Genomic DNA, 15,594 nt, shown 5'->3' on the forward strand with positions numbered 1-15,594 from the left:
GATTCCAGCTGCAGTCGCCCTGGTCGCTGCGCCCCACCTCTCCCAGAGTGGAATGTATTCAAAAAGTTGGACATGCACTTTTAAGTTCTACATGTCCAGGTAATGAAAAACTCTTAACTCCATTTTTTACTACTGCAAGGTCTATCTCTCCCATAGGTTAACATTGGATTACCTAATTACATGTTACGTGTTATTTCCAATTGGGACATTTTTTTATATTTTGAGTTTGGTGTCTCTGAACTCACATTTTAAAATCACAACTTATGGTAAAGTTTGATTTTAAGTTACAAGTCTGAAAATGCAACTTTTAGAAAGTTGATATTTTCTTACTTTAACCATTCTGTGCCTACTGTTTGTTTCTGAATACACGTATGAGGTGGATGACAGCTGGTACTTGTGCATTCCCTCTAGACAGCCACACACAATGGGAGCTTAGGTTTTACTCAATGGGCCTTAATGGACCATTAACTGGCTTGATGGGGGCGGAGCTAAGCACAGCCCCACTTGCACCTGAATAGGCTGGGCCGTGTCACATACAATATGCCTAACGACCATGTATTGTCACTCCAGCCAGGAAGGAACCAGGGGAGGAAAGGGATTCTATGCACTTCAAAGCCACTATCTAGAAGCTTCTCCCACCTTCCAGAACCAGGGCACCAAAGTATAAATACCGGACCACAGACACCACCATTTCAGTATACACTTCTGGCTCATGGATACTCTGCCAAGAAGAAGGACTGCCGTGCCTCTGAAAGGGCTTTCTCTCAGTAGGACTCCTGCTCTGCTTTGCTGATCTGCTGCCCTCCTTGCCTGGTAGTGAGAAGGATTGGACCTGTATTTATACAACCCAGAACCAAAGTATCTCCAAGGACTTGCTGGTTTGCCTCCTGTTTTCTGAAGTCTCAGGTACACGTCACATAAAAGACTTTTAACTCACCGGATACAGCACCTGGACTCTGCCATCTGTGAGTGTACCCTGCCAAGTTCTGCCACTCCAGTCCTGGACCCTTGGAAGTGGGCCTATGGTGCTCTGCCTTCTGTGGTTCTTCCTGGAACCGATTCCGAACAACTCAAAGAGTTCCAAAGCAACGCCGTGCAGACCGTGCACCAGGATTTAAGGTACTGCATTCAGCGGGCCCAGGTGGGTTCCTATAGCAGGCCCATGCTCCATTGTAGTTGGCCTGAACTTGTGACTTTGTCCCAGTCTGGTGCAAACAGATAACCACAGTTTGCTTGTTGCACTTTTATGCGCTATTTCACCGAATTCTTTAAACATTGATTTCTCAAGTTCTGCTTATTGGATAATTGTTGTTTTGGTCTTGTTTTGCTCATTACATTAAGCTTTATTTTTCTAACCAAGTGGTGTCTTATTGTGTGGTGATTTCACTGTTGTACTGTGTTAAGTGTTGCAAAAAAACTTTACACATTGCCTCTTAGGTTATGCCTAACTGCTCTGTGCCAAGCTACCAGAGGGTGATCACAGGTTAATTTAGGGTGTGTATCTGACTTAGCCAGATTAGGATTATAGTAACTACTTGGACAGGGTCCATACCTCTGCCAGGTAATAAAAGACGGGAAATATTATGGGGCATGGAGTAGATAAGAATACTTCTCCAGCTCTAAACCTGGAAGTTCATATTTAAACAAAAACACAATTCCCAATCACTTAGGAATACACTGCGCAAATAGAGTTGAAGGGTTAATTGCACTGACACCAAACACCAAAGTGCATTACTTTGAAAAACCTCCATGGTGCTACTCACCAGAGCGAAAGGGGTGTCAGCCTGAAATGCAGAAATACTTATGCATAACAGGAGGAATTATCTATACTATTATAATAAAGAGAGAGCCCAAACCTTTGAGGTGGGTAATCTCAGGAACCACAGCACCAATCACAACACCCAATACAGCGTTGGAAAGGGCAGTTGCAGCAGAAGGAAATAAGCTATGCAGACGCCCACATATACATTTATAAGGTAAAAGAACCGTGCCAGCAAAGTAGTCCCATGTGGGCGTGTCTGCATTGTGCTGTGGGCGTGTGCTGGGGCGTGACAAACGCTGGGGGCGTGTGGTACGTTCCGCCCTTCATGCCATGTCACATATCGTGTGCTAATCCCACCCTGCTCCCTTTAAATACCCCTGCACCCCATAATCATAACCCAGCCTTACTCCTTAAAATATCCCAACACCCTTAAACACTAACCCATCTTAACCCTATAAATATACCCTGTACCCCAAAACCCAAACCTATCCCTAAACCCTAAAAATACCCCTGTACCCCAAAACCCAAACCTAGCCCTGAACCCTATAAATACCCCTGTACCTCAAACACCAAACCTACCCCTGAACCCTAAAAATACCCCTGTACCCCAAAACCCAAACCTAGCCCTGAACCCTAAAAATACCACTGTACCCCAAAACCACCCCTGAACCCTAAAATACCCCTGTACCCCAAAACCCAAACCTAGCCCTGAACCCTTAAAATACCCCTGTACCCCAAAACCCAAACCTACCCCTGAACCCTAAAAATACCCCTGTACCCCAAAACCCAAACCTAGCCCTGAACCCTAAAAATAGCCCTGTTCCCCAAAACCCAAACCTACCCCTGAACCCTAAAATACCCCTGTACCCCAAAACCCATACCTATCCCTAAACCCTAAAACTGCCCCTGTACCCCATAACCCAAAACTATATCTGAACCCTTAAAATACCCAAACACCCTAAAACCTATACCTCAGTACCCCAAAACATATACCCCTATACCCATACTTACCTTATCCAAACATTAAAAAACAAACATGCTTTTACCATTCATGCATTTACAACGAATTTCGATGTAATTGTATGCGTGGTAAAAGCATATAAAATGTAATGCAATGCGTTATAATGGCATTGCGCAGTCATGGTACTTTCGTAATGAAAGTATGCGGAGTGATGGTATGCGGAAAGAAAGTTGCGGAATAATGGGTGTTAACCCTTCCCCGGTAAGTACATTGGTGGCACGGCGGCCCACATCTCCAGCAACATACTCATATTTTTTCACCACCCATTTGAAAAATGCACAGGTCTCTCTCATTGATGGCCAGCACCGACATACACTTTTAGACACACCTCCCGCCTCAAGTTCTAGAATTGCGAACTTTAGAGCTGGGGAGCTACGTTCGAATCTCGGCATCAGCTCAACATCCTGTGATTTCAGGCAAATCGCTTTGTCTCCCGGTGCCTACCACAAATGAATGTGTTCTTCTGTAATGTAAATTGTGCTCATGCCATGTTGTCGAGTTCGCGCTATATATTAAATTGCAAGGAAAAATGAAGTAGGGAAACTCGAGTTCACACACTACTGAACGCGCACTCTTAAGTGCATCAGCAGTGCACTGTGAATCGGAGCGTTTCACAGGCCTGTCACTGATAAGAAATGCTATCAAAACGAAATCCTACAAAACAATATACTACTGGCCGGCAGCAATTCATACCCGGACAACGTCGGGACGGGCTGCTAGTTTACTATATAAATACAATTTACGAATGAACACATCTGAATTATATAACAATACCTTGGAACATTTCTTTGTCAAGGGTGGCACTCCGTTGGAGCGGAGGACTGCTACCTCACTAAAAAGACCCCCAAAGCCCCAGAGATAAAAAATAAAATGGTAATTAATTACTATTTTATTTTTAATGCCCCGTCCTGAACAGAGCGTCAGGACGGGGCAGGGCCACTGCTGAGTGACAGCAGCAGGGAGGAGGCTGTGCTGGCTGTGCACTGTTTAGAGTGCGCATGTCTATTTGGCTGGTGGTCTGGCGATGGTCAGCTATGCATGCACACGTTAAACATCTCTAACCCAGCTGTATTAAGACACCTGGGTTAAAGCAAGCCAACGCCTCCAGATCGCTGTGGAGCACCAAGTAAGGCTGCTCCCACCAATCCTAGTGCTGCTCTCATGCTGGTGAGAGCAGCACCAGGATTGGCCAAGGGAGTTTCTGCATCCAGTTCCAGTTCCTGCAAAAAAGAAGGTCAGGATTGAAGGACGTCATGTTTGTGTAAGGTAAGTGTTTTTAAAAAAATATATTAGTTGCGCTACCCGTCTCCCCTCCCCTCGGCATAGATGCCAGCTGCGCCACTGTTATTTGTACAAATATAAGAGTCACATTGGTTCTTTGACTTCCTGGCCCGTCGATCTGATGCATTTTTGCTTTTACTGATTTAAAAATGTCCCAAAATAGCTTAACTGAACCATTAGGGTAGAACATTCAGTGAAGTTTTTCCAGGTCTTCCAACTTTTCCACAAACATTGCTCAATCTACAAATAATCGGCAACCACCTATGCAAGTAGACAAATGCAGCACAAGTGTTCACTTTATTTGTAAACATGATGCCACCGGTCCTGATTTGTTGAACTATGAAATATGGGACAGTTCACTAAAAGATGTAATGAGCAATGGAAATGAAGCTGGAGCCATGTGTTAGAGCTCATAGCTGGCAGTGGCATTTGGTGTTCCTTCCTCTGTAAAAGAACCCTATGCAGGCATCATAAAAGTATGGATTTGTTTGTGAAAAATATTTGATTCAGTAATGACTTTAACATGCAATTATATATCACAGGTGTATCTAGGGTGAGTGCTGTAGTACATGCGCGATTATGAGACTATCCACATCATGTAAATTGACATACAATTAATTTAATTATAAATGGTATTTGGCATGGATCGCCCTTCTCTCATATTAGTTTAGAATGTGCAAAAACATTTGAAACTGAAGACATCAAAAAATCTCTTAAATCTGAGAGCTTGCACTTTCGTGTCAATTGTCTACACGTGTATGTGGAAGAAGTAGCGGTGCACAATCCTTCAATTAATTATTAATATTTATAATTTGAGTTGGAAGTCACATATTTGCTGATTGCACAGTAGCCACAGGCAGATAGTTCTGATTAGGAGCAATGTTGCCCATACCAGGGCCTGTTCACAGACACATTGAGGAGCACAGCAAGTTACTAGTACTACTAGTTAATACCCTTCTGCATGCTTTTTTAATCAGCCCTATATAATGTGGCTTCAGTTGAAGGTTGTAATAGATTGGCTCCGATGCATAACGATACTAAAATGATACCTTTTTATATTCAGAATTTTCACATATGTTTTGCTCACAGACATTTCTGCCAGTTCACGTGCATAACTTTCTCATGCCAAACTACCCATGCAAATGTACAAAATGCAAAAAAAACACATAATGCTGAAATGTGCTTGTGTTCCTACACCTACCCACAGGTACTTTATACACTGTATAAAGCACACATGCTTTGGGGGTGAGAGCACTGAAAGATTGTACATTATTAATCTTAACTTTTTCTCTAGAAAGCATGTTTATTAAATGGCATTTTTGTAATCATGAAGCTTTTTTAGGTTATATGTTTGAGCACCGGAAACAAAAAAGAACAAGCATGTGCAATGCAATATGTCTCACATTATTAAAGTTTGAGCTATTGGCATTGCTAATAATAATGCAAAACCAATAGCTCAAACATTCAGTAATGTGAGACCGATTGCATTGCAAATGCTTGTTAATTTATAGGCAGTGGAGTAACTGTGATGAAAGGGGCTCACTGGGCAAGGACCTGCAATTCTATTTGATTTGTGATGTGAACTATAGCAGTAATACAATATATGCACACTGTATGCATGCTGTTTTCATGCAGTTCTGGTTTGTGCAGGCTAGTGTAATGATAGCTTTATCAGATAGATGCTTGTGTGAAACTACTGAAGCAAAGGAATTGTGTGAAATGTGATTCTTTTTTGACTAGTGAATCAGCAGAATGGCTCTGCACTTATGTTGAAGGTAGGAGCAAAATCTGACCTTTGAATGTGGTGGGGTGTAAGGGCAATCATGAGTTTGCCTGCATATTCAAGTATGGAGATGGATTATGTATTTTGCAAGCTGGGTTTGGAGGGTCCACCACCTTTGCATTTTTTAAAAGAAGGTGGTAAAATTATGAATTTTCCATACCTGTTGCCATTCTAAACATTTGTGATTTTGTGAGGGCCGGAAGTGCCCCCAACACTCAATTTTTTAGTGTAGATAAAAAGACCTTTTGCAGTCTTTTCACTCAAATAGTGCAAATGCAGATTTTCTGCTCTGTGCACATCCCGAGTGATAAAGCTGAAGCTGAAGAAAGGCATATGCAAATATACCATGCCTCTCACATTTGTGAATCATATGAACATTTTTAAAGCTAGACAAATAAATGATTTTTTGTGAATTACCCACCCAGTATTTAATTGGCTGTAATCGGTGTGCAGCCCTTAAGTCAAAAAGCATGCTAAATATACACTTATGTATACACATGCCCACACACACCCTTGAACAAAAGCACAGACACCCACACACATGCATGCACTCACACTTATTGTCAGGGAACAACCTTTCCAACCCTTCTCGGAGTGACGCAAGGAAAACACAGTCCCCAGGGCTCCAGAACAGATTAAATGTATTTGCAGGTACCAACATTTATTGGAGGGTCAAGGCAAAATAGAGATGCACATCCTTGTGGTACGCCTCAGAAACCGGTCTGAATCATTCTTATGTGGCCTTTACATACCTTGCAAAATGCCGCCACTGGCAAACCCCCAAACTAGGTGTAAGGAAGTATGAGAGCTTGAGTGCTCTCTTCAGCGCACTATAGAAGTCTCGAAGCAGTGGCATAACCACCCCCCCTCTCACCCCACCATATCATCACTAAGGGAACGCATGAGATAGAATGGGTGCACCCTGGAACAGCACCCCCTGCCTCGCAGAGGCCTATACATGCCCGTTTCTAAAAGTCAGGAATTATATTTTTAAAAACATTGAATGAAAATATTCAATTTGTGAAGCACTTATCAAAACCTGCAAGCCGGGAAGGTTGAAGTTAATTCCCGCCTTAGCCACACAAGAAGGAACTGAAACTGACCAGAAACAAAGGTGGGTAAACATTACAAGTAATAGGAAATAAGCATGTCAGTTGTTTGGGTGCTCGTACAGCCATGCAAAGGGAGGTGCGGGAGATGAGGTGCGGGAGACAAGTCATGCCTGCCCAGGGTCACCGTTCCCTCCTCCTCCTCACGATTACAGCGCCCACCTCTAAGACTTACCCGCTGCGGGTGCACCTATTCCCTGGCGCTCTGCGCCTCTTTGTCCTCGCAGCTGAACTGGCTGAAAACGCAGAAGGCGGCGTTAGTGGCACCAGAGGAAGTTTTGAAACAGGAGAGTCGGTCGCGAAAATGAGTCCTTCCCTGCTTCTCCTCCCCTGTGAATACTATTGGCAGGGGAGGTGGCACCAGCCAAACGTCGCCTCCGAGTGGCGGTCACCCGCTGCAGGCGCACGCTTCTACAAGATGGGAAACCGAGTATCTTTGAAATTTGTGAATGGAGCACGCGGCCAGCGAGTGTTCAAGGTGTGACCAGAGGCCCACCCACCAACTGCTGACCCCCTGGCCCCAGGGTCATCTAGTGACAGCTGCAGGATGCGGCTTTTCTCTTTCATTGCCCAAGGTTTTGTGAAATTTAGTTAGGTGATCAATAAAAGATCGCATTCTGTACAATTTATTTTTCTCAAGGTTATGTTTCGTATGCCTAGCACTTTAGATTCTAAAAATTAAACGTAAGGTGGCCTTTGTGGACACCAGCGAGATTAGAGAAAATAAATAGAGCGTACGCAAGGGAGAAATAATTGAAGCCTTAGAGGGTGTTGAGTGTGAAATGCGGGAAACATCCTTTTCCACGCAACCATTACAACGCGTAATGGTTATATCGTGGTTTTAACAACACAAGTCATTAGGTTGACTTGCACTGGAGGGCGCTCTAGACTAAGGAATAGTGTGAATTACTATTCCAACACCTTCCCTACTGTACGTAGACTGGAGTTGGAATAGCAATTCACACTAATCCTAAATCCAGTACCCTCCAATGCAAGTCGATGTAATGACTTGCGTTGTTAAAACCGCGATGTAAAATACCAGGTTGTGTTGGTATGCGTGGTATCTACATAAATTCGTGAAATGCTTACTGTTTGCAACACACCGGGAAAAATCCCCAATATGAAAATAACTAATGAATTAAACATACAGAGCATCATAGGCAAAACTATATATAAAACAGTTCTTGCATTTAGCATAATTTATTTTACAAACAGGTACACAAAAAAAATCATATAGGCTCATATCGATTCAACGTATCAAAATGTAAAGTTGCTTCCCTGTGAAATGGATCCAAAAAAGAACAAGCCCTCGAGTGGTGCGCGCGCGCCACAGCGAGCCATGTGGTTTCAATTATCGCGCCTGTGTCTGGACACGATAATTGAAACCACATGCTGGCCGTGCGGGTAACAGACACCAATAGGCCATGGGCGGAGCAATGATCCCGCCTTTGGCCAATTGCTTGCAGTCTTTGGTAAAAAGTAGCACGCAAAGGCCAATAGTGTGGCCCAAAACAAAAAGCACACGCACGAGCGTGTGCGATTCCTCGGGTCGTTTTCAAACCCCCTACAAAACATCTCTCGCTGCGCGACAGTGCCGCATCCTGCAACGCTAGGCGTGAGACCCAAAGAGACCTACATTTCACTGACATCGTGCTTAAATTAAAATTCAGATTTACCTTCTAACCAAAGATTAAGGGCCTGATTTAGATCTTGACGGAGGGGTTACTCCATCACAAAGGTGATGGATAACCAGTCTGCTGAAATATACATCTCATTATATCCTATGGGATTTATATTTCGGTGGAGGATATAAGTCACCATGGTGACGCAGTAACCTGTCTGCCAAGATCTAAATCAGGTCCAAAGTGTCTCTCCGCAGGGAGGTGGATCCCACTGCTGATGTAATGACTGCCCAGAGGAACTCCCCATAGGTAGCCTGACAATTCATGGAACTACTCGAGCCAGAGCGGAGCAGGGGTCTGACTTCTCTCTAAAAGCCAAAGAGCTAGCTGAGCCCAAATCAGCAGCAGCCACAACAGTATATAAAATGACGACAAAGAAGGAGAAAGCTGAGGGAGTGCAGAGTCCACTTCCCTTGCTGGTGTGTGATGCTAGAGGGCACTCCTCCCTCTGGATAAGGAAGAATGGACAGTGCTGCAGGGTTCAGTGCGCCTTTATACCCAGTCCATGTACTAAACATCCCTCAAACCCCATTTCCCATGCCCCATTTCAGGGGTGCCATTGGGAGAGTTGTCAAATGCACACTTTCAACAGCTGTGAATGTGCTGGTTGTAGTGGGGAACCCAGAGACGGTGTGGCATGTTACACCCTCTATAGATTTCCTGCTGAGCCAAGGGAAAAGGTGTGGCGCAGTGGCCAGGGTGCCTGACTCTGGACCACAGGATTCATGGTTAGATCCCCGGCGGCAGGTTAGCCCAGAAGCATGTGACTCTGGGCAATCCTGCTTAATCTTCCCGACGGCCCCCAAAGCCAGGACACCTCTCCAGAGGTAGCTGTGAGCTTTACAAATGCTGGTATTTCATTTAAAGGGCTCTCCAACACCCAGCATTTCTTTTGTCTGTGGGTTCCAATAGGGAAAATGTAATCACACTATTGAGAGCCATCACTGACAATTTTGATACTGTCCAGACTTGAGAAGGAAGGGGTCGAGGGGATAATTAAAAAATCTAAAGGGGCCCTGTATTGAAATACTGCCAATTGGTCCATGTTTGAAGAGTTTGCAAAGGCCCAGGCAAAATGCATTAAGAGAACTTCGTGTAAACTCATCTGTATTCATTTGTAACAGACCTTTCTGAGTTTATTTACTTTATCATTCAGGGAACACTACAGCAGCTCAAGGGCACGTTAAAGTGCTTTCTTCATTTATGTTCTATTTAAAGTATTTACTGACAAGAGAAAGCAATACCGGCATCTCACTGTTTTTTTCCCTGTCATATATAGCATTTTCAGGCACGGGGAAATTAAGTGATTTTCCCAGAGTCACAGGATGTTGAGCCAATGATTGAGACTCGAACCTGGGGGCATATTATCAAGTAAGGGCGTTACATTATCGCCGCTTTTATCGGCAGGAATGGGCTTGATAATATGCTCTATGAATTCCAATCGAAGCCCATGTTAGTTGTGAAGACATCTAACATGGGCTTCGATTGGAATTCATAGAGCATATTATCAAGCCCATTATCGCCGCTTTATCGGCCGTTTCCTGCCGATAAAAGCGGCGATAATGTAACGCCCTTACTTGATAATATGCCCCCTGGTTCCTCAGTTGCAAAGTCTGCAGCTAAGGGATTAAGGCCATTACCTCACCCTCTGTGGTGTTGTTTTTCGTGCTTTGACACAATGATGGTATTCATAGCCTATTAAAAGCAAAATTGTGTTAAAACTGTAGTAAACACCAAGATGGGCGCATTGTTTGTTGGTCAGACATACCAAAACGCAAAGCATCTGTTTATTGAGATTTTACACATGGCTGGTTTTCACAGCCTGTATAAAACGACATTGTATTAAGAAACACCAACATGGGTGTATTGTGTATTTGTCTGGGATGCGAATAGACAATGCATCCCTGTTTGTGTTTCAAAACATTGATTTTCACAGTCCCAGTTGCATACTAGTATGGAGGGTGGGCCTATTAAAATGGAGTTGTAGTCTTGGACCATGTTGGACTTGAGAGTCAAAATTGGGCTCTGAGCTGAACCAGAGCGGGCATCTGGATCGTAGGCTCGAGATTCAAAGTGATTGACCACCTCTAAGGCCGCCCATCAGAATCCTATTGGAACTAAAACTTCGACAACCTTCACTGGAATTGCATCCTGCATTGTCCTGAACCCCCGACATAGTGACAATTGTTCAGCTGACGGATGAAATCTTTGTTCTCCAGTAAAACTGAGAGAAGGCGCCACTGGAGATAACTGAAGTGAGCGCTGGAGTGGTGTCGCTTGGAGAGGCATCCTGATCCTAGCAAGATTTGGGGTACAGCACCACGGATCCAGACATACAACTGCAAGATGGCAAATATTGTTGGATGAAAATAGGGAACTGACACATGTCTGACCCATCACCAAGGTGAGGGGAAAGCTAAACTAGACAGCAAAGTACAGGAGTGACTTTGGGAATCCACAACTGCTACAATAAGGTACTAATGTAAGAGGGGGAATTTAAATGTTCCACTGATGGGAAACGACTAAGCCAGATGGTGTGCACATTGGTGGGAGGCCAGCGGACTACCCATTGAGGCGGTGGTCTCACCCTTCCTTCCCCACACAGTAGGAACAGCAAGAGGAAGGAACAGCAAGAGGCTTAAGAAGAGGATGCCAAGACTTTGAGGTGGAATGCATTTCAGAGGCTTCAATGGCTGTACTGACTGTGGCGAGGAGTTGCAGAATGACAAGGGTGGACGGCGGACCTAGATTCAACAACCCTGGAATGGCTGGAGGTTGATGTGGAGAACACTAGCCACTGCTCCCTCTTGGGTGGATCATTGCTGCTCCTTTGATACTTGCAGGTCAAGGTGGATCAATTTGGCAGACCATCACTATCAGCAAGTGCTGAGCCAGAAGGAAGGACTGAACTCAGACAGTGGACTGAACTGCCCCTCGTTAGAGGACGGCTGATAAGGTTGGGCATGATAGAGACAGAAGGGTGCTGACAGACCGGTGACTGGACCATGTCAATGCCATTGGGAGGCCCATGTAGGGTACCTGTGTTGGTAAATCATGGAGAAACCCAGAATGGCCATACAGGTTCCGTAGGCATTAGAAGTAGGTCCAAAGCCTACTAGACAGGAGCAGATAGCATTATATGGAAAGGTGAAGGGCGGTGGTGCCACTGAAGTGAGCAACACCTCAGACAAATTGGATAAGATATTAGAGGCTGGCACAGAGTCTAGCTAGGGGCTTGATCTGAATTTTTATACTCTAGTCATAGACTTGGGGCTCCTCAGTGAGGATCATGATATTGGCATAGAGAGTGACCCACATGGAAGGCACATTACGGGTCCTGCGGCCCACCATGACCAGGCAGCAGCATCAAATAAGGGACCTTACAGAATGAGTCCACTTTCTGGAATGGAGAGACGATACCAAGGGTCCGACTCAGAGCAGCAATACTTTCACAGTGGGGATATGAGAGGGGGCAGAGGGCTTCGCAATGATCAAATATATGGAGCAATGGTTAATGTCAGCGGTAGCCCTGAAATAATTGTCCCCTTATTTTTTGTTTCAAAGGGATTATTGAGTCCCCTTTGACGACCTCCCTCTGGCCATGCCGAGACCAGTCATTGGAAAGATATTGCACCTCATTGATAAATAACTCATTCTGTAGTGTGCCAGGAAAGCCGACCATTTTGCAGTGGACAATAGCAGAGTCATAATATTCTCTCATTTCATGTTCGTGGAAGAAGAGCATTAGGCTTAATTTCTGGGGTTAAAGCATGAATTATGTGAATTGGAGATGAAATATGCACTCCCCATTCCTGCCAAACTGAAAGTTGTGATGGGTCAAGAATCCCTTTTCTTTCTGAGGCTGAAGCTGTAAGGGATTGGGCGAAACAGCCCAAGGATCAACAGACAGGTCTGAATGACAACCTAAGGAAAATGGAAGGAGAATAAAAAACTCTATCAGTAAGGTCCTCAGCCCCCTCATGGAAACAAGTGGGTGATGACAAGACAGTGGCACTGGAGATGGAGACAACATTTCGCGAAGTGGCATATTCATCGATCTCAGAGAGTAGGGCCTTAGATACTGTTGAATGAGACACTCTGTCCGATGGATCCCACAGTAGCATGGAGGGCCTCCCAAGGTCCCCGCAGAGACAGCAGAAGATATGAAATAAAGTGGGCAGAGAAGGTCTGAAAGTCAGAGGGAGATAACACTTTGTTCAGTCTAGTGCCAATTTCCTGAATAACCCAACAGTGAAACAGAACTGGTAGGATCAAAGATAAGTAGACGTAGTCCAGCTTAGAAGGAGTCACCAGTTGCGATGAACAGACGCGGCCTGTGGACGGTGTTGCGGTGGGGCAGACAGGCGGGGCGGGGCAGGGGCAGGGTGGGTGGTGATAAACACTGGAATATGGATGATTGCAGGTAAGTAAACAATTAAATTAATAAAACGAATTTCGTAGCGTGCCCTGCATCATAGTTACCAGCTTCTTTTTTATAGGCATAAGGGGTTTAACCTCTGGTTCTGAAGGAAGGTGGGGTCATGGGAGGTTTACAGTTATATCCTAATAAAGTATCCATTTCCATCGTGATATGTTGACAGTTCTGGTGGCTAGGAAGGGGTGGAGATGAGATCACAATAAGGCAAAGAAACTCATGCATCCTGGACAACACTGGCATATGTGACCTCTAACACTTAAAGTGAAGACATGCAGTGTTTAATTTGAGCCGGTGGTTTCCGGTGCTTGGAACTTAATTCTCAACACCAGCGCTTGTTTCAGTCTGCCACAAGGTGGCGCTGTCTGGCTAATTTAGAAATAACTGCACCAACAGTTAATTATTAATTCTATATACATTAAAAATGGCTGTTACCTGCCGCCCAAGCCATTCTTATAGCTCTCAGGCCTGAAATAGTCTGAATTGTCACACTTGTAGACATGTGATGGTTAATAGTTGTGTTGTTACTATTATTGGCAGTATGGCTGGGGAAATGTGTGATGCAAGTTGCAGTGAACATGATTCCACTTTATAAATACAAAAATATGAAATGGAATGTCAAGGGCACGAGTTCATAAGTCAGAGAATTACGATACATTTGTATCTGAACATAGAGGGTTCATATTGCTCATTTACAAGAATTTCACTTAGCAGGTGTTGAATTGATCCCACTGTAAGTTTTTATGCCACTTTGATGCTCAATTGGTCAGATCACAAGACGCTCAGTTTTAACTTTTAATTTCTGTTAAAAATGTATTCTAACGGCACCAAACCTGTGTTTAGCATAAAATGACCCAAAATAAGCTGAACCCAGTTCCGACAACTAAGTTGCCCCCTAATTGTCATGATGTTAATCAGCGTGCCAAAGAATATTCACAGTGGATTACTGCAGCACTATACTCAATAACTCTTCTAAGAGAAGCCATTTCAAAACGGCCCAATCCTATTACACCTTGGTTCTCCAGATATCCTAAATCACTTGTGGGTCATTACAATGGTGGAATACCCGCCACCACCAGAAGTGCAGTATCAGGCCTTCCGCCATCGGAAAGCATTTCCCCCCGCCACATTACGATGACGGGGGAATCTGGCAGCGACCATGGCGGGCGCAAAGACCGTCCGCCACAGATCCGCCACAGGCAATTGTTACGATTTCCTGGCGGAGCGGTCTGCATACGTAAAATGGTGGCAGTGCCTGGCAGTCAAAGTCCGCCAAATTACGATGCTGGCTACAGCCAGCCTTTTAATGGTGGCGAAACCGCCATGGAAAGGCTGGTGGGGATTGGTTTCAGGGGCCCGTTGCGGGCCCCCTTTGAGTTGGGCGGAGGTGTGGGTGCACTGGGTGGTACCCATAGTACTCCTCTTCATTTCACTGCACTAAGTGGCAGGCACTGTGTGGTGCCTGCCACGTTGTGCAGTGAAATGCACAACCTACTTTTTTTTACACCGTAGCGGGGGCTGCAGTCAGCAGCACCCGCTGCAATGTTAAATTGCAAGTTGTGACCGCCATGGTGGCGGTCACATCCAAATTTGGTGTGCTGGACTGCCGCATGCATGGCGAGCAGTCCCGATCCCCAGCAAGGATGTCGGGCGGACGTGATCGCAATGACGCTCTTAGGTGCAAACGCTGTAGACAGGAGCAAAAATGGGGTAAAAATGATGATCCTTTGGAGAAAGAGAAAGGAAAGGAAATTATTCATAAATACAAGGCACTTATTTTTTAGGAGAAATCTAAATACGTTTCTTCCAAAACGAATTCTGCCAGAAAACCTTTTAAACAACTTTTCTTGATGGTCAAAGTTCTCAATTGCCACTCTAATGCACCAAACAATGAAAGCTCACAGTCTTTTTGTGACAATCTAGCAGATGGGTTCCAGTCAAAATGAATACTATTTATCAAGAATTTCCCTCTTTTAACCAGCCAGCCACTAATGCTTCTTATAATCCGTAGCTAGTAGAAATGTTGGACTCGTTCTTAAAAAACGAACTCCTCTTATGGAGCAGCAAGTGCATGATGTTATTTGCACTACAAAATCTGGGGTCCTCTGTTTCTTGCCCCTTAAGTCCCAGCAACTTGTACTGACAGCATTACTAAACAACTTACTGTACTTTATAACAATATAATTAACTCTGGGAATCTTTCTAGCGCGTGGAAAAAAACCACAGTAATAATCTTGATTAAAAAGTCAGCAGCTATCCCTCAAGACTTAAAGAACTACCACCGAATATCCCTTTTGCCCATGCCCAGTGCTTAAAGTGTACCGGTGGTTTCCCGTGCTCGGCACCGGCACTTGTCTGCCACATGGTGGAACTGTTTGTCTGATTTAGAGATGAGCACAACAAAAGTTGTTTAATAACTAAAAATACATAAAAAATGACTAATACCTGCTGCCCAAGCCATTCTTATAGCTTTGGGGGTCCTGGATTTGTCTGAAATGTACATTTGTAGGGGTGCGATGGT

This window comes from Lissotriton helveticus, chromosome 12, assembly GCF_964261635.1.
Source record: "Lissotriton helveticus chromosome 12, aLisHel1.1, whole genome shotgun sequence".
Classification (NCBI taxonomy): domain Eukaryota; kingdom Metazoa; phylum Chordata; class Amphibia; order Caudata; family Salamandridae; genus Lissotriton; species Lissotriton helveticus.